The 13224-nt window shown below is 41.1% G+C and overlaps 1 long non-coding RNA gene across 1 annotated transcript in view; it reads right to left on the reverse strand.

Moving 5' to 3' along the window:
- The window catches only part of LOC115947670, a 16148-nt gene extending 4458 nt beyond the window's left edge, over positions 1–11690 (reverse strand). The window contains exon 1 of the long non-coding RNA XR_004081531.1: positions 11571–11690. This is a non-coding gene — a long non-coding RNA (uncharacterized LOC115947670). The remainder of the gene's footprint in view (positions 1–11570) is intronic.
- Between the last annotated feature and the right edge of the window lie 1534 nt (positions 11691–13224).

Genomic DNA, 13224 nt, shown 5'->3' on the forward strand with positions numbered 1-13224 from the left:
TTTTAAAATAATTTAAAAAATAAAAATATTAAAAACCCCCCAAAATAAAAAATAATTTAAAAATAAACATAATTTACAACATAAAAATACTTTTTAAAAACCAAAAATAAAAATAAAAACAAATCTTAAAAAATGATAGGAATTTTAAAAAATGCCACCTGTATGATATCACCTATTTCCACACATGGCACATAGATAGAACTCTTTAAATAGAGTTCATATTCTCTATATGAAATAATTTATATAAGCAGAGGATATCTGTGTAAACTATCTACAGAAATAGTTTCTATAAAGACACAATTTCTGTGTAAACTATAAAAATAGTTTCTATAAAGAAAGAAAAACCATCTAAACTATTTAGGGTGTATAAAGATATATAGATATATAAATAGAATAAACCATATATAGATTGTATAGAGAGAACTTTCTATTTATAGACGCTGAATTTAAGTATCTGAAAATAGAAGACTTAAGCAGGAAAGCTGGTTTATAAAAAGAATTCCATAGTAAAGCACTTCAGTGACACAGCAGCAGCTCAGGGGGTACCTGGGAGTGTGAGGCTGCTGAAGTTCAATGCTGATAAAAGCAGCGTGGGCAGGTTGGAATTTGGGGATTCACTGGAGCAGCACAGCACAGCTTGGTTTAATCACATCTGCAAGGTGTGAGAGCGTTCTGCATGCACTGCACTTCCAAAAGAACCTGATTATCGGGTTCCTGTGATGGATCTAAATGCCAAAAATCCATCATTTATGAATTTATCTGTCCAGAGATCTGTTCCACCCCAGATTACGAGCACTAAAGCGGCCACACCAGGCAATTCTGCTCAGCTTCTGGCAGATTCCTCTTTTAAAGAGCTGGGAAAACAAGTGGTGCCTGCTGCTGTGGTGGGAGCAGATGTCTGCCATGCACCCCTGCACATCCGAACGGGAAAAGCTGGATTTGTCAGCAGTGATGGATCATCCCCGTGCTGCGCCCCAAATGTGCCTCTCTCACAGCTCTGGAAGAGTGGCCTTGAAGCTCTGCAACCTTTAGCAGCTGAGGTCATTCCCTGCATGATGGAATGGCTTTTGTCCCAAGATGATCTTCTTCCAGGTGAGGCAATGAGAGCTGCCTGTCCCTGCTCCTCCCAGCTCTCCCACCCTGCCTGCTCCAGCCCCCAGCCCCATCCTGTAAAGACAATTTCCCCTTGCCCAAGTTCAGACACTACAGGACAAACTCAGTCTCTGAACCCCCTTGTCCGTCTCCTTGTCACTCCTCCTTTTAAATCCTTGAAAAATTATGCAGTGGGACAAAGAGTAGATGAGAAGGGGAGAAACAAATAAAATAAGCATGCAAAATGGGAATTATTGTATTAAAATAAAATGACAGAATCACAGACTGGTTTGGGTTGGGGGGTTTGTCTCAGACACTGTCCCTGCTCCTCCCAGCTCTCCCACCCTGCCTGCTCCAGGCACTGGCACCGTCCTGTAAAGACAATTTCCCCTTGCCCAAGTTCAGACACTACAGGACAAACTCAGTCTCTCAACCCCTTCTCCATCTCCTTGTCACTCCTCCTTTTAAATCCTAGAAAAATTATGCAGTGGGACAAAAGGTGGATGAGAAGGGGAGAAACAAATAAAATAAACATGCCAAATGGGAATTATTGTATTAAAATAAAATCACAGAGTCACAGACTGGTTTGGGTCGGAGGGGACCTTAAAGCTCATCCAGTTCATTAAAGCTCATTAACTCAAGGTCTCCATAACTAAATAAACCTGGGCTAAGTGTGGATATGAGCTAAATTACTTGGGGAGACAGAAGAAATCCAGTTCCACCCCCAGGGACCTTCCACTGTCCCAGGCTGCTCCAAACCCTGTCCAACCTGCCCTTGGCCACATCCAGGGATGGGACAGCCACAGCTTTTCTGGGAATTCCATTCCAGGGCCTCCCCACCCTCCCAGGGAACGACTTCCTCCAAACATCCCATCTAATTAAGTTCCAAAATTAACACCCAGGACTTCAGATTTCCATGAGCAACTCCTCAAAGGTCTCCCAGAAGCCAAGATCTCATTGACCAGAGCAGTACTTAGCTCATGCTCAGCACTGTTAAAGCCTCAGCAATTCCTTTGTCCTTGCCTGGGCAGCTCAGCACTCATTAAATCAAGGTCTCCATAACTAAATAGACCTGGGTATGAGCTAAATTACTTGGGGAGAGAGAAGAAATCCAGGAAAAAGCAGCTAATTGAACCTAAATCCCACAAGGATGTATTACAGCCCTAAACATTCAGATCCTTCCTCCTCCTTAAAAAGAAAAAACAAACAAACAAACAAAAAAAACCAAAAAAACCCAAATTGGACATCTAAAGCTGTTTTTTTCACTTCTGTATAGATTTTTGTGGTGGGAGAATTCTCAGCTGTATTTAACCCAGCTTTTCCAAGGTCATGAAGCTGCCTCACAACTATTAGGTTGGAGGTGGTGTTTGTTTTTATTAAAAGTGGTTTAAATAATCAGAATCATCCTCTCCCAAGCACTGTCCTGTGTGATAGAGAGCATCCTGCTGCCATCTGGGTGCAGGAGAGAGATTGCAAGGTGGATTTTCAGTGGATTTTTACAGAAAACCCAGTTTATATTGGTCCATATTGCCTATATTTCATCCAGCTCTTCCTTCCAGGGTTAAATTGGAGCCAATCCAAACGAAGCGATAAAAAGAGCCACTTTCCCGCAAGAATTAGAAATTAAGAGCCAGATGAAACAACAGACAGTGTTTTTATCAAAATGTGCATTTTCCAATCAATCTGGCAATTGGAGAGGGGCACCGGAGGGTTTGACACTAACGAGGCTGAATGAAAGAAGGGGAAAAATCCAATTTCTGAAGGTCCCACAATATTTTGCCCGCTTGCCTTATCCCTCCCTTGGAAATGAGAGCAGAATTGATGCAATTTTGCCAAACAAATGCTCTTCACACTGAGCAGAAATACTTCCCTACAGAAAAAGAGGCCATGCTTGACCCTACAATGCAATTTCTATTTCGTTTCTAGTGAAATTAAAGATGGATGGATGGGGCTCCAGCCCCTCTCTGTGGAGGTGGCACCTGGGGACAAGGTTTGATTTGGTGTTAATTTGTCCAGCTGCTCATTGATGGTTGGATTTGATGATCTTAAAGCTCTTTTCCAACCTGAATATTTCCATAATTCTGTATTTTCATACATTAAATTGTCCTAAAACTATCCAGAACCAGAGTTAATCCCAAAACATTAGGAAAATGTCCTAGAAAATGATGCCATTAGAAGAAAAATGATTATATACAATAAACTCCAAACCTCCAGCAATTTCTGGGTGGGAGAACTCCTGAACAAAAATCTGTATTTAATATTAGCAGGTGAGTGATATTGTTTATAAGAGAAAAAAAAAAACAAAAAAACAAAACCTTTTGATATAGGCTATGAGGTTTTTAACCTGTGTGTGTTTTTTAACTCGACTTGAACTCGATTCTTTTAAAAGATACATACAGACAAAAAAAATCAGGCTGGAATTTAAATAAAGCCTCGACTTATGGAGCAATAATTCAGGTGAAACAGAAAAGTTTCCAGCTAAAATCAGCTGCCCTTTCCTCCAGCCAGAGCTTTCCATGCCCATGGAGCTTCACAGCAGCTGGAGTCCTTTGAAAGCTCTTCCCCCACAATTACACATCTGAGGCACTGGCCATGGCCACAGAGATCCATGGCAGGCTCCTGGTGTTATTTCTGTATTATCCCAGCCATTGTGCAGCTGTTTTTAGTTTCAAATTTGTCACAGCCCTTCACCTGCAGGAAGGAAATGCCCTAAATGTAGTACAACCTAAATAGTGTAAAAAGCGCCCGGTTTTTTGAGTTGCAAGGTGCAAATATAAAATGGAATTTATTTTCCATATTGGGAAGGCAATAAAAAAAGTGGCTGAGCCAAATTTGTAGACTTTTTCCCAGCAGTTCATTTTTGTATTCTAATTAAGTCTGAGGTGCTACATTATAGAAGGATTTTTAACATTTTGTTTTAGAGATTTAGAACATCAGGACTTTTGCAAAGTTTGAAACAAGCTCTGATGGCATTTCCTGGGACAGAAAAGACAGTAAGCGTGTGGGTTTGACTATTTAGGACCTGGTTTATATCCCAAATTACTCTGAAGTAATTGTATTTGGGAATTAGGTTAGAATCCCCCCATTTTAAGGGAAATTTCCCAACAATTCAGTAGCAGGTGCATTTTACACTTACTCCACATGTCCAAAGATAATGCCAATAGAAATGCAGGAGGGTGCTCAGCTGAACCCTGACAAGGAGGAGCAGGAGAGGCCTTGCCATTTGATTTCCTAATCTCCTTCTCTCCCTTTCTGACAGCCAATCCAGCTCCTTTTTTTCCTGATAAGGGTGCTCAAGACTTTGTCTTTGCCAGCTCTCTCTCCCTTGACCCAATTCTTTTATCTACAGGAGCAGCTTTCCATCACTGCTGACTTCCCTGGTCATGCACCTGTATTTTATATTTCAAATTTTATATTTTAGGCTTCTTGTATTATCTATATTTTAAATTATTTTACATTTTATATATTTTTTATTTTTACATTTTATATTTTATTATTTTATATTTTATATATTTTATTTTGTGATCCCTCACGAAATTCTCTCTCTTGCTGAATCCACTACTTGAGCAAGACTTGACTTTAATTCCCTGAAATCCTCCAGCTGCAGTCAAACACAAGACATGGAAAAGAGTCATAAAAATCAGGGAAAACAACCCAAATATTCCTCCTGACATCTCGGCCCCATCCTGACTGCACAAGCAAACTGTTCATGTCTCAGGACTTCAGCTTTATCTCTGAGCCAGGGTGGAGGCTGGAGCTTATTCCCTTGTCCATCAATCATGATTTCCACAGACACGCTTGGACCTGGCAATTTGTGTCCTTTCAAGGGCTTGGAGTAATCATTGAACAGAAACCTTCCATAAAAAACCCAAAAACAAAGCGAAAAAAAACCCAGAGAAATATTTCTGCAGAACAAAAAGAAAGTCAGGGCGAAGGTATCACCAAAACAAACCTCACTTAGAAAATATGCACTCATGGGAATCATTTAAATGGAATTTCGTGTAGCCTCTTCAAATAACAACTTCTAAATTTGTTTCTGTGTTGGACATGAGCTGTGAAGTCTCTTGGTTCTGCTACTTTCTATAAAATAAGGGAATTTATTTGAACTATTTTAATTTTAAAATAAGGGAATTTATTTTAACCTCTGGGCCTTGCAGGTCTGGTCAAACCATGTCAAAAGTGAGGCACAGAAGTCCTTGATTTTTTTCATATGCCAACAAGTTTTCCCATGATGCCCAATGTTATCAAAATCCTCATTTCTTATCAGTATTCCTGCTCAGATCCCTTTTGATTGTAATTACATTATTAATTATAATAAAGGTGAGTAGTGAACTACAGCAGTATCATCCTAAAGAAATCCTTCAAATTAGGCTTGAAACAAATTCCCCTCTTTTTAATTATGAAGGGATTTACCAGGAGTTCAGAAACCCTTTACCTGTTTTATTTCAAACCTGATCAGAATAAGACTTAATCCTCCAAAAATTCTGCTGAAAGCTGGCATCTGCTGTGATTCTGAAAGTGCTTCATCAAAGAACAAAGCCAGAACGACAATGGAATGGCAAATGTAACAACTCTGGAATTATTTCTGATGCTTCACAGTGCTTCCCACACCCAAGCAAAGACAAACAGATGTTTCCCCACAACTGGAATTAAATCAGCAGCCTCACAATTAATATTTTGTAGCATTTTTTTGTGCTTATTAATGATTTGTACCAAATCTCTCCATTCTGCTGTCTCTGTTTTTGCTGCTTTGGGAGATGTCTCCAGGAGGAAATGTCTTGTCCCTTTCAGGAGCAATCTCAGTGGAACTGAATTCCCTTGGCTCACCCATGGCTGCCCTTCCAGGCCATCCATCCTCCTCTGTCCATAGGCCAACCCTCCAACTTTCATTAAATGGATCCAACTGATCAACTTGGCCAAGAAGAAAAATGGCTTTTTGGTTTTTTTTACTCCTTTGAAGATTCATCACCTCAAACAGAAACGCTCTATTGCAGAGCCTGACATCCACTTTTGTACCAAATTCAAAGTAAAAAGCTTTTTATGGGATTTCTTAGGGGATTAAAAGACACACAATGCTCCTCTGTCTGTAGCCTCCCCATCATTTGGATCTTATCTCTCCCATCCCAGTATGAAAAGACTTCCCAAGTGGATGAAGAGCAGATGGCAGATGATTCTCCCCACTGGAGATCCCTGGATTTGATTTGTCACTCGCTGAACGCTGGCAACGAAGCACTCCTGTGCCCCTGTGAATAACCTGTGTGCTTTGGATGTTTTCTGGTGGTGCTTGGGCAACAGAGTAAACAGAGTAAAAGCTTTGATCAAATAGTCTTTTTTTTTTGGTTGTTTGGGGTTTTTTTAGTCATCAATGACTTCATCTCTTTGCTGTTGCTGTCCCCAAGGTGTGTTTTGGGGCACAGCTCCACTGCAGCTGGGAAATCTTGGCTGGACACTGTCACAGACACATTTTCTGAAAAATCCTCTGCTTAGGATTTTTCCTCCTGAGAAGCTGAGAGGCCTCAGGAACAAAATGTAAGCAATGATTATCTGCTGCTGTGGAATGCAACAGGTGCATCTGTGATTGGTCTCATGTGGTTGTTTCTAATTAATGGCCAATCACAGTCAGCTGGCTCCTGTGTCCGAGACACAAGCCTTTGTTATCATTCTTTCCTTTTCTCTTCTTAACTAGCCATCTGATGAAATCCTTTCTTCTATTCTTTTAGTAGTTTTAATATAATATATATCATAAAATAATAAATCAGCCTTCTGAAACATGGAGTCAACATTCTGGTCTCCTCCCTCATCCTCAGACCCCTGAGAACACCATCACAGGACACAGCCAGGAGTGTGTCTCCTGTCCCGGCTTCCCCCATCCCCACAGCCCTGTTAGACTCACTGATGGTGAGAGGTTGCTGAGCCTAAAACCCCACATTTTCTCTCTGTTTTCCCCATTAGCTGATGGCTAATTAATTCCATGGCAGTTGTACTCATGGAATGACACAGACTGGAGATGGGTGGGTGTGACGGTGCTCAAAGGGGTCTGAGGATGAAGGAAGAGATGAAGATCTGACTCCATGTTTTAGAAGGCTTGATTTATTATTTTATGATATATATTATATTAAAACTATACTAAAAGAATAGAAGAACAGATTTTATTAGAAGGCTAGCAAAAGAAAGAATGAATAACAAAGGTTTGTGTGTCCAACAGAGAGTCCAAGCCAGCTGGACTGTGATTGGCCATTAATTAGAAACAACCACATGAGACCAATCACAGATGCACCTGTTGCATTCCACAGCAGCAGATAATCATTATTTACATTTCGTTCCTGAGGCCTCTCAGCTTCTCAGGAGGAAAAATCCTAAGGAAAGGATTTTTCAGAAAACATGTCTGTGACAGGTGGGGTAGTTGGAGACAATTCTGCATCCCCACAGAGGTGATGCTTTGGCAGCAGGTGCCTCTGGGATGGACAACCTAAACCACGCTCTTGTATCTCCAGTTTGGTACCACTGTTTCCCATTTCCAACACCTTCCTGAATCCCATTTTCCCTGTTCCATAAGGAAACGTCTGAAACCAGCAGCCCGTGGGTTGAGAGCCTCCTGCTGTGTTCCCTCATGATATGGAGGTCATACATCCTGGAATATCCTGAATTGGAAAGGATCCACAAGGATCATTTACGTCCAACTCCTGGCCCTGCACAGGACAATCCCAAAAATCCCACCCTGTGCCTGAGGGCTTTGTCCAAACCCTTCCTGAACCCCCATTCTCAGTGCAGCACTGCCCATTTATATATCTGTTAATTTAATTTATATATCTGATAATATATCTACCCATTTTTATCTGATAATAATGCAGTGAATGCACAGAGAGATTTATCTGGAACTCTCTGTATATATCACAATAAGAAATCCAGAAACCATCAAGACACCAGGAGCTCTGGACTCACAGCCTGTGCATGGTGGAACTGTGGCTCCATCACAAATTTCCTGCCATTTCAAAGCTCCTGGGATGACAAAATTAACTATTTTTTTGTAAGTAACTTCTCAAGCAGCACAGTTTGGGGTGTTGAGGTTGGTGGCATCAGAATTATCCTTTTCCCCCCCAGATTGTTGTACCCTTTCCAGCTTAGCAAAAAGATTCATTGTCACAAGTGCTCGACTCTGAGCAAAAACTTTGCAAATCCTTGACACAGCATTAATCACTTCTCCAGGCTTTTCTGCTATCAGAGCAGATGTCTAAAGCACGGAATCCGTGCAGGGAGCCCTCGGAAGTTTGTGTTGTTTCCACTGCCTGAGGGGCAGAGATTCAAATTTTCTTAATATTGAGCCAACCCCATTCTTATCACAGTCACACAAAACCACCACATCATTCAATAGACGTTGTCTGATCTAATTAATTCCATAAAAAGGCAGATTCTGTTAGGAAAAAAAAAAATCTAGACTTAATAGATGTCCAAATGGCTACAAACCACATTAGGCTGAAGGAATCTGATCCCATCTGTGATGGGAGGTGTGTGGAATAATACAGCCTGGATGCAAAGCATATTGAACAGAACAAAACCCAGCCCAGAACAGATTTACAGCCTCTAATCCACACAAAAATCTGCTAAAATAGATCAGCTCTATCACATAACACCACTTTCATCTGGTGGCCAGGAGCCCTGCACCACTTGGGCTCATTTAGCAGATCAGCCCCGTTCTGTTCCTGATTTCATGCAGGGATGATTAAGGATGAAAAATATCACAGAAGGTTGGCAACAGCAATAAATTAATAAATAAATAAGCTTTTCTCCCTTTGGCTTTACCTATTTGCTCCAGAATTTAAAAACCAACAGGATTGAATTAGTCATGGACAATAATTGTTTTCTGGGGGAAAGAGAAAAAGGGGAAAAAAATCCTCTGTGAGAGCTTTGGGGGTTTAGATTTTTTAAGTATTCTAAGACAGGAAAGTAAATTAAGCTTTAAGAGGCTGTGAGGGACCCACTGTCAGGAGATGTCACATCCACACTAAAATTAGTTTCTGTGGAGACTTTTTTATTTGAGAATGGTCCAAAGCTGCAAGTGGAGCAATGGGGAGATGAAGTGCATTAATCAAACAGGATTTGGCACAATTACCTAAGCCACTTAAGGTATTTTTTATATATTCTATTGCAGCCAAAGCACCAGAGATCCTCATCAGATGGAGTAAACAGCTGCTGGGCTGAGGATTATGGACTGCATTTTCTAAATTTACAGAGCTCAGACACCAGTGTGAGTCACCAAGGCTTGACTTTGAGCTTAACCAAAGCCTCACCTGCCCCCAAAAATGAACCCAGAGCCCCCCTAGTGAATGGCGCTGCACAAGGAGCTCCTGCCAAACCCCACAGCAGAGAGAGGCTGGGCAGGGAGGCAAAATCAGACACAGAACCAGGTTATTTCTGCATTCTGTGAGATAATAAACAGCAGAGGGGTTTTATTCTGGACATTTGGAGCTGGATGTGCTGGCTGGACATGCCCAGGTGTGAGCAAAGGAGGGTGAGAGGGAATGAGCATCTAAAACTGCCTGGGACAAGGCTGGAGCTGAGTGGGGTCAGGCTCTTGTCCCAGGGAAAAAAGGGTCAGGAGGAGAGGAAATGGCCTCAGGTTGCACCAGGGGAGGTTCAGTTTGGATATCTGGAAAAATCTATTCAGCAGAAGGGCTGGGACAGGGCAGTGGTGGAGGGAAATGTGACCGTGTTCACAGGGGTCCGAGGATGAGGAAAGAGACGAGGATCTGACTCCATGTTTCAGAAGGCTGATTTATTATTTTATGATATATATTATATTAAAAGTGTACTAAAAGAATAGAAGAAAGGATTTCATCAGAAGGCTGGCTAAGAATAGAATAGCAAAGAATGATAACAAAGGCTTGTGGCTCGGACTCTCTGTCCGAGCCAGCTGGGCTGTGATTGGCCATTAATTAGAAACAACCACATGAGACCAATCACAGATGCACCTGTTGCATTCCACAGCAGCAGATAACCATTGTTTACATTTTGTTCCTGAGGCCTCTCAGCTTCTCAGGAGGAAAATTCCTACGGAAAGGACTTTTCAGAAAGCATCATGGCTACAGGGAAATCCCTGGAGGGATTTCAGAGCTGTGTGGATGTGGGACCTGGAGCAGGGGTGGGAGATGGCTGGACTCAATCTTAGAGGGCTTTTCCAACCTAAATTACCCCTTATTCATTACTTATTACCCCTTAATTACCCCAAATCTACCCCTTAGGGTAATGGGGTAGATTTGCTGTGTTCCAGCACCTTGGATTCACCCCCAGCTCCCACCCAAATCCCTCCCAGTTTCAGGCCCTGCTATCACCCAGCCCTGATGCCAAGGTGGAATAATGAAATATTCATCCCAGACCCATTGTATCACATGTTTCCAGTGTGAAACAAACTGCAATATTTACAATAGTTTTCAAATCTGGATCTCTGGAATCCTTCTGTCTCGCTGTTTAATCAGAACATTTCAGAGAGGAGAAAATCAGAAGCCTCTAAGGTCTCATGCCTGTGTAGTTTCATTTATTTAAAAATTAATCATAGACTGAAGGAAAGAACAGTAGTCCATTCCCACAAGAACTGACTTCAATTCTGCTGCCTTAAAAATTACTTTGTTGCAATCTTTCCTTTTAATAAAATATTCACAGTGATTTAAGTGTGACTGATGGCAGTGAGAGAGATTTATTATTATTATTATTATTATTATTATTATTTCACTGTTATGAAATTAAAGGCAATTTTGAGAGAGAAAAGTTCTTATTCAGCTGTGCCACTGCAGGTTTTCCGTGTTTATTTAGAAAACACAAGCTATAAACTCTGTAACCAGAGTATTTTAATTTATTTAATATATATATTCTCCCTGAACTATGAATAACAAACCCTGCAAACAGCAAAGACAAGAATTCACTGAACAAAAAAACCATTTTTCAACAGCTTTTGTGCACAGGGACATGGGTTCTGATGGAAAGCCTTCGTTGATGTCTTCCATAAAAACCAAAGTCCTGCTACGTGCAGAGCTCTTGTGTTTGGGAGCATAATCCCATCCTGGAGTCCCATCCTTCCCCCTAAATTTGTGCTCTGAGAGCTGCAGTGCACAAAAATATCTCCTCTGGATGTATTTTGGGTAGGGTGGAAGGACGTCCTGCTTTCCCCCCCCGCCACCAGTTTTCAATTTTTGAATCCATCCTGGAGAATATAAAGAGCAAGAAATCCTAAAGTGACATCAGCTTTCCCAAGGAAAAATAAAAATAAATAAATAAAAGGTTTCAAATGTCCCCTCCCAGCTCCTGAAGTTGCAGAGACTCACTGAAATCTCTGGTGCCTTAAAAATCTTTCTCCTTTTCACGACTGTGAGGAAAAATTGGGAGGCATCTACTGCAAAACAGCTGCAGAGACATTGTCTGGACCCTGAAAACCAGGAAAAGTCTCAGAATTATAAATACAAGCCAAGTTCTTGAGTCTGACCTACCTAAAGCTTCACTTGGAGGATGTCAGGGTACAAAGCTGAAGCAAGATGAAGTTTTCCAGGAGAGACTGAGGAGCAGCAGCTGAGCCCTGCTGCTATCCCAAGGAGGACGAGGAAAAGGTCACGACAAACCCTGGGGTAGCTCCAGAAGGGCCTCACTCAGCTCCAGACAGCAAAAATCTGCTGAAAATTGGAAATATTTGTGGTTTTAAGAAGTAACATCTCATAATACCTTCTAAATTTTTACATCCACAATTTGCCTTTTTTCCCCCAAAGGAACGACGAGACCCCAGTGCATCATTTTGATAAAAATTCACCCCCAGCAGCTTCTTCTGAACTTCTCCACACATGTGGTCATAAATAAGGCAAACTTCCCCCAACCTCTTCAGATGGCCTCGCAGTGCAAGCTGGAAATTGCTGAAAGCTGCTTTAAATTATAACAATTATGTAATTAAAGATGGGAATTAATAGCTCTTAATTGCACTTGAAACCAGGAGAGCTGAAATCAGAATTTTCTGAAACATTTCTTCCACAGATGCCAAGTGTGTTACAGTTCATGGGTTTATTTTTCCATAGTCAAAATGTTGGATCAGGAGCAGTAAATAATGAGGTTTTCCAAAGAACCTGAAATCCTAAATAAATGTGGGCAACACCCATTGACCAACTGGCTTGAATAACAGGTGAAATAAAAAATAATTTTTTTTTTAGAAAATCATGTTTTAGAAATATTCCATGACTCAAATGTGCCCAGAATCAGAGGCCAGCAGCCCCAAAATGAGCACTAGAAATGCTTTCCCCACCTAACAGACAATTCAAATATAAAACATGCGCATGATGAGCTCTCAGTGTGGAGTGAAAGGAATTTCCAGAGACATCTACTAAAGAATAAATTGAAGAACACTTTCTCGTGCGAGCAACACGCTGCTGGAAGGAATTATTTATGCAAGCCAGGATGTGAGACTGACATATTATTATTAAACAAAAAAGTTGCCGTCAAAATAAATGTATTAAAGCCTCTTGAAATGCAAGAACAGCTTGCACAGATCAGATGGGCCCATAAAACCCATTTATAAATCAGCAGCCAGGGATGAGGGGGGAATTCTGTCTTGTTCTAACAAATTGGGATCAATCCCTGGACGTGCAAACACAAGGCAGGAAGCTGGAATGGATTAGGAGAGGTGGAACCTGGAGAATAAAGAGCTTCTCTTTATCTTCCCACATCGTGGAGAAATGAATTAGGCATTGATAAGAACAGTCCTGAGAACCAAATAAATTCACATTGCGTCTGTTTCGAGAGTGGAGTGAAATGCTGCTCCTTCCTCAAATGTCAATTTTTTAACAAAATGTTCAATTATACCCTGGAAAGAATTGTAAAGCAGAGCTTAAGGTGACCTTACCCTTCCTGATCTATTGAACTGGATAGGAAAAAAAGCATTTAAGTAATGTACAATTGCATTAGGAGGAGGTGGGGATAACTAAAATCCACAAGGGCCAAGTGGCCCATACACAGCTGAAAAATAATTCCAAACAGACCCTTCAATGCCTGGAGTGAGCAGCAATCCATGATTTCTGCTGAGGGATACATTATTTACCATCACCTGTGAGTGACTTTGGGGTTATTTGAACCCAAATAAAATTAACTTACACTGGGCTTCAA

The sequence above is a fragment of the Geospiza fortis genome, unplaced genomic scaffold, assembly GCF_000277835.1.
Source record: "Geospiza fortis unplaced genomic scaffold, GeoFor_1.0 scaffold172, whole genome shotgun sequence".
NCBI classification, from domain to species: Eukaryota; Metazoa; Chordata; class Aves; order Passeriformes; family Thraupidae; genus Geospiza; species Geospiza fortis.